Genomic DNA, 18,223 nt, shown 5'->3' with positions numbered 1-18,223 from the left:
TATTTTTTGATCATGTCCATAAGCTAACAGCAACTTACGTAGCTTGCCATTTACTTCTGTAACTTTTTCGAAAACTGCCTAATTGACTGAACTGTTCATTCACTCATGAGCGAAACTACTCTGTAATACTTTCATTAGTTAAAAAAATGTAAATGTCGTGTGACTAGAGCCTCCCGTCGGGTACACCGTTCGCCGGGTGAAAGTTGTCGATTTGACGCCACTTCGGCGACTTGCGCGTCGATGGGGATGAAACGATGATGATTAGGACAACACAACACCCAGTCCCTGAGCGGAGGAAATCTCCCACCCAACCGTGAATCGAACCCGGGCCCTTAGGATTGACATTTTGTCGCGCTGACCACTCAGCTACCGGGGACGGACACTTTCATTAGTTGAACTATAGCAGTCGTATACAACTGGGACAAGAATACACCCTGAGGACAGTACTGCCTCCTGGGGTACGTGAAAGCATATCAGGGGGTACGCCAAAGGTCAAATAAACTTTATACGTCTCCATTTCATTATTTAATTAATCAACTGTTTCTTAATTTTAACGTTTACAACTAATTAATAAGCTCATTGGACAAGAATTAGTCACCCTTAGAAAAATGATTACAAGCATCATTTAACGCTGTGTAATTCCATCCCTGATCAAGGAAATCGCTTGAATAAGGTTATGAAGTGAGACCGGCAAGATTGTGCAGGTATGTCGCATACAGGTTAAGCCCCTCGCTGAGGATTTGATCGCGCAATTCCATCAAATTGTGGGGATGCTGGTGTCTGTGCTCTGCCCGCTGTACCAAAATGTCCCACAGATTTTCTACAGCTTTCAAGTCAGTTGATTTTGCAGGTCAGTCGAGACGTAATAGGGTGGGGTAGTGTACAAAAAACCAGTCACATATTCTTCTAACCTGATGAGCTTTACTGATGTCGTTATTATGTGTCTGTGTGAGCAAAGGTGTCATGCGAGCTGACAAACTTCAAACGTTCATTGCATGCAGTTTCACTCGCAATGTTCTCTCGCTAAGTGCTGGGGCTGGACCTTTATTCACTGCCAGCAGCAGTTCCTGTAGTGTTGGAAGTGATTTTGAATCACACGCTGTGAAACGCGTCTCTGGCCCTTCTCAGTCAGGATTTTTTTCCGGCCACTATTTTGACGTCGTGTTTCGTGGCCGCGTGTGTTACGTCATTTCTTGACGACACGTAGAAGAGTCCGCCGCGAAGCACCAGCAAATCCAGCAACTTCACACAGCGTATGGCCATAGACTCGGCCAAACACGACTGCCTCTTTTTGCCAATGTGTAACATTCTTACACTTACCCACGTTTACGCGCCATGTCTGACTGAAACACAAATGTCTCACTGATCGCTACTGCCTTATGCTCACGTAGAGGCAGTGCGTGAGCGGTCGAGGACAGGCTTAACGGTTCATCTGTGTCTGCGCACTGGTGTGACTAATTGTTTGACTGATGAGTTCATCTTACTGTAAGATTAAGTTGTTTCAGATGCAGATAACATGTAACTAATTAAGTTGACGCATCGTTGAGTACAGAACTTCCAGTGGTGGTTTATGAACGCGAAAAACTTTGCCATAACTTAGCGATAGCCTGCATTCCGTTTTAATGAAAAGGTACAATGATATCCCTAAATTAAAAGTAATTTCAATCCAGCTCTTAAACATTTATTCACCTATTTATTTGCGGGGAAGGTAAGAATATTGTACAGAAAATCATGAGGCTACATATGTACAAATCACATCCATCTACGCAAACCTTTTTACACTTCACAGCCTGTGAAATACAGTATATCATGTATAGTATTTGGCGGGTATGAAGAAATGCTACTCAAATTCAAATTAGTGCTTTAGACCCACAGTTAAGGCTACCTCTAACCAAGAGTGTGAACAATCTATAACTGTTATGTTGATAATTATCATATTGGCTCTATCTAATGGCAATTGAATCAAACAAATTTTTCGTTCCACGCACGTTTCACCTTTATTATATGTAAAGCATCTTCATTAGCCTGAAATGTATTTATGTTTATACTATATTGTTTTATTGCACGATATACACTGAGATTATAAACTGATCTGGCGCTTATGGCGTAGTTGCCGTTGTGCTCTTCAGTCCAGAGACTGGTTTGATGCAGCTCTCCATGCTACTCTATCCTGTGCAAGCTTCTTCAGCTCCGAATAACTACTGCATCCTACACCCTTCTGAATCGTTTTACTGTATTCATGCTTTGGTCTTCCTCTACGATTTTTACCCTCCGCTCTTCCCTCCAATGCTAAACTGATAATTCCTCGATGCCTCCGAACATGTCCTACCAACCGATCCCTTCTAGTCAAGTTGTGCACCAAATTCCTCTTCTCCCCAGTTCTATTCAGTACTTCCTCATTAGTTACGTGATCTACTCATATAATCTTCAGCATTCTTCTGTAGCACCACATTTCGAAAGCTTCTATTATGTTCTTGCATAACTATTTATCGTCCATGTTTCACTTCCATACATGGCTACACTCCGTACAAATACTTTCAGAAAAAACTTCCTGTCACTTAAATCAATACTCGATGTTAACAAATTTCTCTTCTTCAGAAATTCTTTCCTTGCCATTGCCAACCTACATTTTATATTCTCTCTACTTCTACCATCATCAGTTATTTTGCTCCCCAAATAACAAAACTCATCTACTACTTCTAAGTGTCTCATTTCGTAATCTAATTCCTTTAGCATCACCTGATTTAATTCGACTAGATTCTATTACCCTCGTTTAGCTTTTGTTGATGTTTATCTTATATCCTCCTTTCAAGATACTGTCCAGCCGTTCTACTGCTCTTCCACGTCCTTTGCTGTTTCTGGCAGAATTACAATGTCGTCGGCAAACCTCAAGGTTTTATTTCTTCCCCATGGATTTTAATTCCTAATCCAAATTTTTCATTTGTTCCCTTTACTGCTTGCTTAACATACAGATTAAATAACTTCGGAGTTAAGCTACAACACTGTCTCCTCCATTCTCAACCACTGCTTCCCTTTCATCTCCTCGACTCTTATAACTGCCGTCTGGTTTCTGTACAAATTGTAAATAGACGTTCGCTTCCTGTATTTGACCCCTGCCATCTTCAGAATTTGAAAGAAAGTAGTCCAGTCAGCATCGTCAAAAGCTTTCTCTAAGCCTACAAATGCTACAAACGTAGCCTTTCCTTCATCTATTTTCTAAGATAAATCGTATGGTCAGTATTGCCTCAGATGTTGCAACATTTCTACGGAATCCAAACTGATCTTCACCGAGGTCGGCTTCTACCAGTTTTCCCATTCGTCTGTATAGAATCCGTGTTAGTATTTTGCAGCGGTCACTTATTAAACTGGTAGTTCGGTAATTTTCACACCTAACAGCATTTCCTTTCTTTGGGATTTGAATTATTATATTCTTCTTAAAGTCTGATGGTATTTCGCCTGTCTCATACATCTTGCTCACCAGATGGTAGAGTTTTGTCAGGGCTCACTTTCCAAAGGTTGTCAGTAGTTCTAATGGAATGTTGTCTACTCTCGGTGCCTTGTTTCAACTTATGTCTTTCAGTGCTCTGTCAAACTCTTCACGCAGTATCATATCTCCCATTTCATCATCATCTACTTCCTCTTCCATTTCCATAATATTGCCCAAAGTATATCGCCCTTGTATAGAACCTCTGTATACTCCTTCCACCTTTCTGCCTTCTCTTTTTTGCTTAGAAATGGTTCTCCAACTGAGCTCTTGATATTCATACAAGTGGTTCTCTTTTCTCCAAAAATCTCTTTAATTTTCCTGTAGGCAATATCTATTTTACCCCTAGTGATATGTGCCTCTACATTCTTACATTTGCCCTGTAGCCAGCAATGACGGCGTAGTAACAGTATAAATTTCTACTTACAATTGTCGTACATGCTGCTCTACATGTTTTTTTTTCCCGTTTTACATTTGTTGTCCTGTTTACTGTCTTCCGAAACTTTGTTTGCAGAGCACTAGGAAATGAACACTACTCTACTCGATGTTTTTTCGGATGTTGCTAACTGTTAAATGTTATTGCCAACTAAGAATGTGCGCTTGTAAAGTCTGTCTTATCTTTCTATCTCTCTCTGTCTGTCCTTGTGTGTGTCCGTATGTGTGCGTATGTTGGTGTGTGTGTGTGTGTGTGTGTGTGTGTGTGTGTGCGTGTGTGTGTGTGTGTGTGAGAGAGAGAGAGAGAGAGAGAGAGAGAGAGAGAGAGAGCGAAGGCTTTCTAAATATGTCAAAAGTATGACAGTTTTTCTGCATTGGTGTATGTCAGCGGTTCTCAAAATTTTTGGTTATGGAACCCTTTGAAATACTAAATATTTTACGGAGCCCTAAAATAAGCGATACCTACTTTTAAGTTCACTATTTAATTATAATCATTTAATGAAAATCATACAAAAATAGGTGAATTATACAATACTGACTTCTACAACAATATACAAAACAATAAAATAAACTCAATAACGCAGAATTGATTCCACTGTATATTCATAAAGTTATTTCCATTTTTTAATTTTAGCCAACTGTTTAATGTCAGGCTTCATAGAAGAGAAATGAAGAGGCGAGTTAGGTTCAGCATCCAACCTATTGGGGCATTTTCACTTTGTAGCTGCATATCATGAGAATCCAGCTTCACACATGTATAATTTTGGGAACAGGAGAAGAAGAGTCTGTGCTTGTGTACCAAGTTGTGGATATTCATCATGAAGCCTGCATCAAAAGTCATTAAGTGAAATTGTTTGGAGCAATGATTCCATTCCTGAATCTAGTGTCGTTTCTGAAAAGGAGTCGTATGTTCCGTTTGATATATTTAGTGTATTCTGTAAATTGGGCACAGAAGGATTCTGAACCCATGCATTCATTTTCAGTTTTGTATTCTAGTCTTTAGGAAAATGCGTCTGAGACAATGGACCAATTCTTTAAATACTTTATATGATAATTCTGCCGTCTCACCAGTCTCACCAACGGACACATTCAGAGGTAAAAAGCTTACTAGTTGGCTTTTGAAAAGATGTTTTTGTTGTGGTATTCAGTCCAGAGACTGGTTTGATGCAGCTCTCCATGTTACTCTATCCTGTGCAAGCTTCTTCATCTCCCAGTACCTACTGCAACCAACATCCATCTGAATCCGTTTAGTGATTCATCTCTTGATCTCTCTCTACTATTTTTACCCTCCACGCTGCCCTCCAATTCTAAATTGGTGATCCCTTGATGCCTCAGAATATGCCCTCCCAACAAATCCCTTCTACTAGTCAAGTTGTGCCACAAACTCCTCTTCTCTTAAATTCTATTCAATACCTCCTCATTAGTTATGTGATCTACCCATCTAATCTTCAGCATTCTTCTGTATCACCACATTTCGAAAGCTTCTATTTTCTTCTTGTCTAAACTATTTATCGTCCACGTTTCACTTCCATACATGTCTACACTCCATACAAACACTTTCAGAAACGACTTCCTGACACTTAAATCTATACTCGATGGTAACAAATCTATCTTCTTCAGAAACGCTTTTCTTGTCATTGCCAGTCTACATTTTATATCCTTTCTACTTCGACCATCATCAGTTATTTTGCTCTCCAAATAGCGAAACTCATTTACTACTTTAAGCATCTCATTTCCTATTCCCGCAACATCAACCGATTTAATTCGACTACATTCCATTATCGTCGTTTTGCTTTGTTGGTGTTCATCTTTTATCCTCCTTTCAAGACACTGTCCATTCCGTTCAACTGCTCTTCCAACTTCTTTGCTGTCTCTGACAGAATTACAATGTCATCGGCGAACCTTAAAGTTTTTATTTCTTCTCCATATATTTTAATTCCTACTCTGAATTTTTCTTTTGTTTCCTTTATTGCTTGTCCAATATACAGATTGAATAACATTGGGGATAGGCTACAACCCTGCCTCACTCCCTTCCCAATCACTGCTTCCCTTTCATTTCCCTCGACTCTTATAACTGCCATCTGGTTTCTGTACAAATTGTAAATAGCCTTTCGCTCCCTGTATTTTACCCCTACCACCTTCAGAATTTGAAAGAGAGTATTCCAGTCAACATTGTCAAAAGCTTTCTCTAAGTCTACAAACGCTAGAAACGTAGGTTTGCCTTTCCTTAATCTAATTTCTAAGATAAGTCGTAGGGTCAGTGTTGCCTCACGAGTTCCAACATTTCTACCGAATCCAAACTGATCTTCCCCGAGGTCAGCTTCTACCAGTTTTTCCATTCGTCTGTAAAGAATTCGCGTTAGTATTTTGCAGCCGTGGCTTATTAAACTGATAGTTCGGTAATTTTCACATCTGTCAGCACCTGCTTTCTTTGGGATTTGAATTATTATATTCTTCTTGAAGTCTGGGGGTATTTCGCGTGTCTCATACATCTTGCTCACTAGATGGTAGAGTTTCGTTAGGCCTGGTTCTCCCAAGGCTGTCATTAGTTCTAATGGATTGTTGTCTACTCCCGAGACCTTGTTTCGACTTAGGTCTTTCAGTACTCTGTCGAAGTCTTCACGCAGTATCATATCTCCTATTTCATCTTCATCTACATTCTCTTCTATTTCTGTAACGTTCAAACAATACAAAAATCTAACTTTTTTAGGGTGGTTATTTTGTTACTGTTGTTGAATATTGCTGTCTGTTTTCCTTATAATGATAGATTTAATTCATTAAGTTTTCGAAGCGTATCTGCCAAAAGGGCAATCAAGTCACATCGCTCGCCTTTTAATTTAAAAGAAACTTCAATCACGAAAGCTTGGAATTCAGCTGTCAGTTCGAATAATATTGTTAAGGCCTTACCCTGAGATAACCATCCTAGCAATAACGTTTTACGTCTGCTCCCATAATTTTCACACAATACTGAAAACAGTCGGCGTTGAAGATGACGTGATTTAACGGAACTGACTATTTTTAGTGCTAAATCAAAAACCATTTTCCATCTGGTTGCATCTTCTTTATTGCGAGTGCTTGTCATGCAGGATAAAATGGCTGGGACTTCAGTTTCGCCTTTACGTTTCATTAGTTATAACCGACTTCCTGATTTACCATTCCTTGCCTTGGCCCCATGAGCACAAATATCGATACATTCGTTCCAATCGAGATGTTTCATTTAAAAAAAATTATTAAGCGTGTTATGAGTTTCTTTCCTGGTAGAGTTAGTTGGTAGCGATACGCACGTTTAAATCTTCTTAGAGTGAATGTTTATATCCATATCGGACAATTATCAGCAATTAATAAAGTATTCCGGACTACTATGCCGTTATCGAATGGATTTAATATTAAAACCCAACGTCTCGTCCCCATCAACGGAGGGCACTTTCAAGGGGGATCGTAGCTTCTTCGAGTTTCCGATTCACATCCTGGCACGCTAATAATTGTAGCAAAATTCCGTTCACACATGCTCCCGCGCTGTGGCGTGACGTCACATGCTTCGAATACTCGAGCGCAATTGGCCATCGTCTGCTTTACTGTCACCCAATGGTAGAGGACTGGTACATATCTTCAGCGTTGGGAGCTAGATGTCATTCAAATTCCACGTCCTCCTCCTTCCTACTGAAATTCCTGGGGCGTTTAACAATCTCTGTAGCCTCTCTGTATATTCCTTCATTGCTTCTAGCCTCCAATACCTGAATCCTACCAAAATGGTGTGGTCTTCTCGGTACAAAGCATGGTCCGCAACAGCTGATCTACCAATCTTTCCCCTTCTAAAGTTGTCCTTGTGCTCTTCTAGTCGTTTTTTGGCCCACGTACACCTCCGCAAACATACACAGAATGCCGTTCAAATGTGTGTGAAATCTTATGGGACTTACTGCTAAGGTCATCAGTGCCTAAGCTTACACATTACTTAACCTAAATTATCCTAAGGACAAACACACACACCCATGCCCGAGGGAGGACTCGAACCTCCGCCGGGACCAGCCGTACAGTCCATGACCGTAGCGCCTCAGACCGCTCTACACAGAATGCCGTAAAGTTCTTATTTTTTCCAGCGGTGTGAGAACATTTGCCAATTTTAGGAGATCCTTTATCTTCCTGATGGGCTTGTAGATTGCCGCTATGTTCCGTTTTGAAAGACTTTTCCTGTGCGGTCAGTAATGTCCTTAATGACAGGAAAGAAAACTTTCGATTTCACACGTGCTTCTGCATCGCTATGATTTCTGTCCGATAGTCTTAACGGTCTTTTTACCTCAGCAATGAGCAACCATTCTTGAGCAATCCGTTGGTGAGCTGTTTTAATTCCGCGTCAAGCAGCTCTGGCTCGCATACGTACCCTGCTCGATCCGCCCACATTTTTACGATGCTCCACTTTTGTTGCGCGTGTTGTTTCGAATCCCGGTGTAGGTAACGGTCTGCATTCATCAGTTTTCGGTAAACTGTGTGGCCTAAGTTACCTTCTTATGTCTTGAAAACTAGTACATCAAGAGAATTTCCTCCTCCGTGGAAAACTGAATCTTCGGAGTAAACCCATTGGGATGCTTATGAAAACGACCTAGTTCCTCTCTGCCAACCTTCCACAAATTAAACGTGTGACCTACGTAGTGGAACAAAGTATTCGGTTTTTTGTTGTCAGTTTCCAATGCCTGCTCCTAGAATTTTTTCATGTATGTATTCACTATAACTACACCTACATCTACATTTATACTCCGCAAGCCACCCAACGGTGTGTGGCGGAGGGCACTTTACGTGCCACTGTCATTGCCTCCCTTTCCTGTTCCAGTCGTGTATGGTTCGCAGGAAGAACGACTGCCGGATAGCCTCCGTGCGCGCTCGAATCTCTCTAATTTTACATTCATGATCTCTCCGGGAGGTATAAGTAGGGGGAAGCAATATATTCGATACCTCATCCAGAAATGCACTCTCTCGAAACGTGGACAACAAGCTACACCGCGATGCAGAGCGCTTGTCTTGCAGAGTCTGCCACTTGAGTTTGCTAAACATTTCCGTAACGCTATCACGCTTAGCAAATAACCCTGTGACGAAACGTGCCGCTCTTCTTTGGATCTTCTCTATCCCCTCTGTCAACCCGACCTGGTACGGAGCCCACACCGATGAGCAATACTCAAGTATAGGTCGAACTGCGTTTAGGGGGCTCCCAATACATACACCTCGCGTCTGTTCATAGAACTCATCGCTCCATTTGAAATATATGATCGTGAGACAATGTTTCAACATAGCTGCTGGTAAACCTTTCGGGATATGAGGTCGTGGTCCAAGACACTTTTCCGTCCCTGACGTTTCGTCCAAGACTGCACTGGACATCTTCAGAGGCGCTCCTCCGCTGAGTCTTGCCGACTGACTGGTCGTACGTCCGCGAGCGACATATACAGTATACTGTAGCAAAGGGGCGTGATCGAAGTATCACGTGATAGGCAGAGATAATCCTTGTCAAAGATCAAACTTAACTATCGATTGCGTCTTGTCAAAGATAAAATTGTCTAGCGACTTAGCTGAGCTACTGTCCACATATCGCTAAGTTTCAGTGCCTCCTCTTTTCTATTAAAATTATCCAGATGCTTACAAATCTGATGCTTCTCCACATAGTCGTAGATGATAATTTGACGTTGTAAATAAAATTTATGTTTCAGAAAACTTCACTTCGTGGTTTCATGACTGAAGAGCACGCTCTGCTACAGCTGATTTCTCTAATTTTTCTAGCCGGCAAAGACTTTTGTGCTCTTATAGCCGTGTATTTACGCTCCTCTTGGTAGTTCCACTACAAACTTTACCACACGTACATGGAATTTTGTATACACCACATGTCGACAGAGGAGGGCGTTTATCCTTCACAGATCGGAGTACTTGACTTATTTTCTTTGTTCGTCTAAAGACCGGTCTGATGTCAGTTTTCTGTAAAATCTTACCTATCTGATCCGTTACTTTTATAATAAAAGGGAGAGAAACTGTATTTTTCCCTCGTTGTGGTTCATCCTTATCCTTCGGTCTTCTGTTCCATGGTCGTGAAATTCTCTTTACCTCTTTCCCTGAGTAGCCATTTTTCTCGAAGGCTTGCTTCAAATGTTTTGTTACAGCGTTCAGGTGTTCCGATGTGCATATCCGCTCGGCTCTATCGACAAGACTTTTAATGACACCTCTCTTTTGTTGTGGATGGAGATTGGAGTTGTTATGCAAAGATCTGTCGGTACATGTTACTTTCCGCAAAACTTTATGTTCCAAACTTCCATCGGATCGTTTCATAACTAAAACGTCCAAGAGTGATATTTTATTATCGTTTTCTATTTCCATGGTGAACTGGATTTTTGCATTAATTTTATTTAGATGATCAAAGAATTCGTACAAAGCCTATCTACCATGGGGCCAAACCACAAATGTGTCATCTACAAACCGATACCAGCGAGATGGTTTCTTATTTGCTTTGTCGAGAGCCGATTGTTCGAATTTCTCCATACAGAAATTAGTGATCGCAGGACCTGATGGGTTACCCACTGCTCCACCGTCAAGTTGCTCATAAAATACATCGTCCCACTGCAACTGACTCGATGTAAAGCTGTGTCTAAAAAGAGCAGTCAAATCTCCTGGAAAAATATCCGTTATGAAAACCATAACTTCGTTAACGGGAATCATAGTGAATAAGGACACTATGTCAAAACTTACAAGAATATCTTCCGGTGCTAGAATTAGTCCTTCAAGTTTCTCAATAAAATGACGCGAGTCTTTTATGTATTTGAGTCAGTTTTCCAAATATATGGTTGTAAACGAGTTGCTAGATATCTCGATATTTCGTACGTTACAGAATTAATGGCACTGACTATTGGTCTGAATGGGAAATCTAATCTGTGAATTTTGGGTACACTATACAGTCTAGGACACATAGCTTCACTCTTCAATAAAGTTCTTTTACCTTCTTTTTGAATAGAAGTAGATGACTTATCAGACTATTTGTTTTTCTCAGTACGCTGGCTGCCTTAGTACGATTTTTGCACTGTCCTGAGGTTAAAATGTTCAAAATTTTGCTTCTATAATCCTCTGAATTCACAACAGCAGGAAAACCACTATCTTTTCATCTGCATTCCTCAACGTCCACCACTGCTTTCCACAAACACAGAAACTCTTGATCTACGTTATCTAATGATATGCGAAACCTGAAGGAGAAAGAAGTGGTCAGTGCCAGATAAAAATCCTAGATCTGACCAGGGACCAAAATTGAGACTTCTGGTCCGTAGTCTACTGCTGTACCACTGAGTCACCAATACACTGAAACAAAATACACTACTGGCCATTAAAATTGCTACACCACGAAGATGTCATGCTACAGACGCGAAATTTAACCGATAGGGAGAAGATGGTGTGATATGCAAATGATTAGCTTTTCAGAGCATTCACACAAGGTTGGTGCCAGTGGCGACACCTACAACGTGCTGACATGAGGAAAGTTTCCAACCGATTTCTCATACACAAACAGCAGTTCACCGGCGTTGCCTGGTGAAACGCTGTTGTGATGCCTCGTGTAAGGAGGAGAAATGCGTACCATCGCGTTTCCGACTTTGATAAAGGTCGGATTGCAGCCTATCGCGATTGCGGTTTATCGTATCGCGACATTGCTGCTCGCGTTGGTCGAGATCCAATGACTGTTAGCAGAATATGGAATCGATGGGTTCAGGAGGGTAATACGGAACGCCGTGCTGGATCTCAACAGCCTCGTATCACTAGCAGTCGAGATGACAGGCATCTTATCCGCATGGCTGTAACGTACCGTGCAGCCACGTCTCGATCCCTGAGTCAGCAGATGGGGACGTTTGCAAGACAACAACCATCTGCACGAACAGTTCGACGACGTTTGCAGCAGTATGGACAATCAGCTCGGAGACCACGGCTGCGGTTACCCTTGACGCTGCATCACAGACAGGAGCGCCTGCGATGGTGTACTCAACGACGAACCTGGGTGCACTAATGGCAAAACGTCATTTTTTCGGATGTATCCAGGTTCTGTTTACAGCATCACGATGGTCGCATGCGTGTGTGGCGACATCGCGGTGAACGCACATTGGAAGCGTGTACTCGTCATCGCCATACAGGCGTATCACCCGGCGTGATGGTATGGGGTGCCATTGGTTACACGTCTCGGTCACCTCTTGTTCGCATTGTCGTCACTTTGAACAGTGGACGTTACATTTTAGATGTGTTACGACACGTGGCTCTACCCTTCATTCGATCCCTGCGAAACACTTAAGCAGGATAATGCACGACCGCATGCTGCAGGTCCTTTACGTTCCTTTCTGGATACAGAAAATGTTCGACTACTGCCCTGGTCAGCACATTCTCCAGATCTCTCACCAATTGAAAACGTCTGGACAATGGTGGCCGAGCAACTGGCTCGTCACAATACGCCAGTCACTACTCTTGATGATCTGTGGTATCGTGTTGATGCTGGATGGGCATCTGTACCTGTACACGCCATCCAAGCTCTGTCTGACTCAATGCCCAGGGGTATCAAGGCCTTTATTACGGCCAGAGGTGGTTGTTCTGGGTACTGATTTCTCAGGATCTATGTACCCAAACTGCGTGAAAATGTAATCACGTATCAGTTCTAGTATAATATATTTGTCCAATGAATACTCGTTTATCGTCTGCATTTCTTCTTGGCGTAGCAATTTTAATGGCCAGTAGTGTATAAATAATAGTGTAAAACGAAGCAGTAAGATTCCCGAATCGTCACTGGCGCAAACGTGAGACATAGAAGAGTTCTGAGGCGGGTATGTGTGGCAGTGGCGTGGCACACGACCAATTTCAAGCACGTCACGTCAGTCCGGCCGACGCTACGCCCATTAGTCTGTCTCGGTGGTGCCCCAAGTTGCACGCCAGGTACGAGTCTTGTGCCAGCTCACTTGTCACGCCACGTGGTCGGGAGCCCTGTCCGGCGAGCGACTCACGAATGCTCTGCGATTCGAGAGGAGTCGGCACTTAGCCCACGGCTCGACCCACTGCTCCCGGTGTCCAGCCGTTTGACACAGCACACAGGTGCAGCGGCGATCTGGGCCGCGCTGCCAGCGGAGAAAGCAGCCCCTGGTCGCGCTGTGGCTGCGGGCTGGGCCGAGTGTCAAGTTCACGCCGGGGGACACGCTCACTGCCAAGGCGCGGCGGCGGCAGCGGCGGGCGCCTCGCCTTACCTTCTCCCGGCTGGCCACTGGCCGCGCCGCGCCGTGTCGCACCACAACGAGGGAGCTGATTGTTAACTCCCACAAACCCTGTTCATACTGTCACCACCCCTCCTCCCTCCCACTCACCCCACACCACCTATCCCGCTCTCTACCGCAGAGGCAAACCACTTTGTAGTGGGTACATCACCTTGGGTCACCACCAAAATGTCACTGGTTACTACCCATCAGCCGATATGGCCAGTAAATACACAACTGGCCATTAAAACTACTACACCAAGAAGAAATGCAGATGAAAAACGTGTATTCATTGGACAAATATAATATACTAGAAGTGACATGTGATTACATTTTCACGCAGTTTGGGTGCATAGATCCTGAGAAATCAGTATCCAGAACAACCACCTCTGGTCGTAATAAAGGCCTTGAGACGCCCAGGCATTGAGTCAAACAGAGCTTGGACGGCGTGTACAGGTACAGCTGCCCATGCAGCTTGAACACCATACCACAGTTCATCAAGAGTAGTGACTGGCGTATTGTGACGAGCCACTTGCTCGGCCACCATTGACCAGACGTTTTCAATTGGTGAGAGATCTGGAGAATGTGCTTGCCAGGGCAGCAGTCGAACATTTCCTGTATCCAGAAATGCCCGTACAGGACTTTCAGCATGCGGTCGTGCATTATCCTGCTTAAATGTAGGGTTTCGCAGGGATCGAATGAAGCATAGAGCCAAGGGTCGTAACACATCTGAAATGTAACGTCCACTGTTCAACGTGCCGTCAATGCGAACAAGAGTTGACCGAGACGTGTAACTAATGGCACCCCATACCATCATGCCGAGAGATACGCCAGTATGGCGATGACGAATACACGCTTTCAATGTGCGTTCACCACGACGTCGCCAAACACGGATGCGACCATCATGATGCTGTAAACAGAACCTAGATTCATCCGAAAAAATGTTTTGCCTTTCGTGCACCCAGGTTCGTCGTTGAGTACACCATCGCAGACACTCCTGTCTGTGATGCAGCGTCAAGGGTAAAAGCAGCCGTGGTCTCGGAGCTGATAGCCCATGCTGCTGCAAACGTCGTAGAACTGTTTGTGCAAAATTGTTGTTGTCTTGCAAACGTCCCCATCTGTTGACTCAGGGATCGAGACGTGGCTGCACGATCCGCTACAGCCATGTGGATAAGATGCCTGTCATCTCGACTGCTAGTGATACGAGGCTGTTGAGATCCAGCACGGCGTTCCGTATTACCCTCCTGAACCCATCGATTCCATATTCTGCTAACAGTCATTGGATCTCGACCAACGCGAGCAGCAATGTCGCGATACGATAAACCGCAATCGCGATAGGCTACAATCCGACCTTTATCAAAGTCGGAAACGTGATGGTATGCATTTCTCCTCCTTACAGGAGACAACGTTTCATCAGGCAACGCCGGACAACTGCTGTTTGTGTATGAGAAATCGGTTGGAAACTTTCCTCATGTCAGCACGGTGTAGGTGTCTCCACTGGCGCTAATCTTGTGTGAAAGCTCTGAAAAGCTAATCATTTCCGTATCACAGCATCTTCTTCCTGTCGGTTAAATTTCGCGTCTGTATCACGTCTTCTTCGTGGTGTAGCAATTGTAATGGCCAGTAGTGTAGCTTTCTCTGTTCTCTATTAAACACTTCCTTTCAACAAACTATAGCATCACCAAGCTTGTAGCTTCGTATATCTCCCATAGGAGCCATGAAAATGAGGTAAGAGAGATTAGGGCATGTACAGAGGCATACTGTCATTTTTCCCTCGTTCAGTAAACGAATCGAACAGGAGAGTAAATCACTGATGTTGGTAGATGTACTGTACACTAGCTTTCGGAGTATACAGGATTTTTCAAAGTCTTTGCGTCAGACATCTAGAGGTGATAGATCTTGTCATGGTGAACAACTTTTATTAGAGACAAAATGTTCGCTGACGCTTCCCAGTAACACTAAGCATCCTCTTATATTGGTTATGCCCCTGAGAGGTGACATGGTGTAGGCAATTTTTGTTGTATCTACGTCTTGTGTGTTGACCATAATCCAGTCATCTGCTTCTCGTGAAAGGCGTTGGGCCTCTTAAAATACACGTATATTCTTCCGCTTAGAGACACTCAGTTTTAAGGTTTTTTTGCTGAAAATCACTCTATCATTTTAAGGGGTAGGTAGCGTACAGCACACCTGGTTACTAGAAACTGAAATTTCAGCGAAATTTAGTCGTCTCAGGACCGGCGAATACTAAAGGAAGCCAACACTTTGTCTCTAACAAAAGTTGTTCCCTATGACGTAATCCGTCGTCCCGAGATGTTTGATGTAAAGTCCTTGAAACACCATGTTTATCTGCTAAAGGAAGCCAACACTTTGTCTTGAAACATACCCTTAGATAAAATTTATAAATGGCAGTGCTGGAAAACCTGTACGTTATTTGATTTTCAAACAGCTGAGCAAAACTGAACGTACTCAGACATTTCTCTCTATACTTATTCTGAACATCACTAAACTGACACACAATATTTTTTTTATTTGCGCAACGCAATCAGACTTTCAATAATCCCTACAAAGGAATGGCCCTGACTGACAATAACCTATACCTTTGATGAATAACTAAACCTAAACAGCCTACTTACAGTCTCTAAAAAGTTGTTCCCCATGACGTGATCTGTCGTCGCTAGGTGTTTGATGTAAAGTCCTTGAAACACCCTACTTATCTGCAGGGGGTGGACAAAAATATGGAAACACCACACACAAAACACATTACCATGCTTTATCGGTGTAGTAAAACTGTTGGCAATCAAAACAGCTTAGAGACGTCTCCGAATGGATAAATACAGGTCTTGTATGGTTTTTAAGGCAGTCTTATATCATTCTTCCTGTAAAATAGTGGCACGTTCAGGTAATAAAGACAGAGGTGAATGGCGGTCACGCACCTTTCTCTCCAAAGGAGATCACAAAGACTCAATAATACTGAGATCTGGTAACTGTGGTGGCCAGAGGAGATGTGACACTCATGCTCCTGCTCACAAAACCAGTCCTGAAGGACGCGAGCCTTGTGAACAGGAGGGGCCCTGTCGCCTTGGGGCACAGCATCACCATTGGGAGACAATCATTGACCGTGGGATGGACCTGATCAGCCGAAAGATTCCCGTAATTCTTGGTAGTACTCCCAAACTTCTGCACCAGATGTAGTAACAATGCTATTAACTAGGGAACGACGCAACGTATCTAATATTTTTCTCAGTATTACTCAGCACAATCTACCCTGCAACATCCTTACAAGTTTTCAGATTGTTTCTGACCACACTGTATATAATTCTTGCACTCATCTACATTCATACCCCCCTAACCACAGTTAAGTGCATGGTTGAGGTTACCCCCGTGCTACAAGTTATTATGGCTTCTTCCCATTCCGTTCGCATATGGATCGTGGGAGGCATGATGGTGTGAAGGCCTCTGCGCGAGGAATACCACAATACGCCTGTCAAAATCGTCACCGATTTCCCACTATGTTTCACACTTGGGCCTTAAACTCGGCTATAAGTAGGAAACAGTGTCAAAAAAGACATATCCGACCAAATGACTTTCTTCCATTGCTCCACAGTCTATTTTTGATGGTTTAGGCACTACGTTTTCCTGTTACGGACATGTGCAACACATGAGTTGGCAGCTCGCTCTTAAGTTCCCCTTGTTTTTTTTTTTTATGAATCACAATTGATAGAGCTCCGAACTTCTAAAGGGTGAGTCAAATTCTGAGTATTCTATTATACGAGGGACTTTTAATCTTTTCCATGAGTTTGAGGATCGACTATCGGAGAACAGCATTTTTAGTAACTTGATGGGTAACTGGATCAATTTACTCCAAACTGCTGTACAGAAAAGAGTCTATACCCGAAGAGGTTGAGATTTGATAAAATTTTAGTAACGGGAAGGTTTAACGTGGCGGTAGCAATGTGGTCTATTATTATTACTGTTGTTATTAGTTTTAGACAGACCAAGTTGTAGTAGGATAGGTTGTACAGTGATATTCGAATTCAGGAAAATGTTATGATTAAATGCCTAATTAAGTCAGAGGAGTTATTCCCATAAAAAGTAAAAGATTAGTTATCTTTTTAGAAGTTAGATTTAGTCAAAATTGTTGGATTTAGTCAAAATTGTGTTTTAATACAATCCATTCTATCTCGTTATATCTTTATCATGACTTTAAAAGGAAAGACGAAAGGAAATAAAGGAAAGAACAATAGAAAAATATAAACAAAAAGGAGCAGGAATAAGTAGCAGGAATTCTTTTTGAAAGGAAAAAACACCAAAAGACTATAAAACTTTAAAAAGTAACATTGAGAAAAGCGACAGAAATAACTAAGTATGTTAAAGTGTTAAATTCCAGCGCCTCTGAATGAACCGCTGTTAGATCTTTGTCCTGTTTTTGTGTGTTTAGAAACAGTAGAAGGAGATTTGTGTGAATTTTCAAAAGGTTTATTACGAAATTAAATACTTTATTCCAAGAAAAAGTATTAATAATAACTGGCGAGTCGTGTATCATCTGAAAGGGTGACAATGCACATGATCATTTAGCGATTTATTATGTAGCAGCAACAGTCAGAAACTGCTTACATAGTGTTGTATTACATCGGCAAAATATTCATGTAAACCAAACGCTTATAGTAAAGCGTGCCGATCTATATATTAATCGTTGCTTTAGAATACTGATGTAGAGAAATTACCTTTTCAAAGGCAGAAACGGTACATTCTGTCTAGTTAGTCACGGGCTTGGCCACAGAGAAATGGAGGTTAGTTCCAATTTCTGATATCAGACTTGGTGATCGATAGTAATCTACAAAGCTATTCTTACATAGTGCACAGCTTACAAAAATTTGTTAAAGTGACATGTTGAGAACAGTGACTGTAATACTATAAGGTCTATAACTGTAATAGCAGCGAGCCACAGTTGTAATTTAACGAGATTTATTTAGATCAAACCACGACCGGTTTTCGAATTTTTTACAAATCGTCTTCAGAAATGTTACACATTTCATTGTTTTCTTGCTGCGGTCTCGTTTTGTAT

The sequence above is a fragment of the Schistocerca piceifrons genome, chromosome 2 (genome assembly GCF_021461385.2).
Source record: "Schistocerca piceifrons isolate TAMUIC-IGC-003096 chromosome 2, iqSchPice1.1, whole genome shotgun sequence".
NCBI lineage: Eukaryota > Metazoa > Arthropoda > Insecta > Orthoptera > Acrididae > Schistocerca > Schistocerca piceifrons.
Note: the sequence above shows the minus strand (reverse complement) of the source record.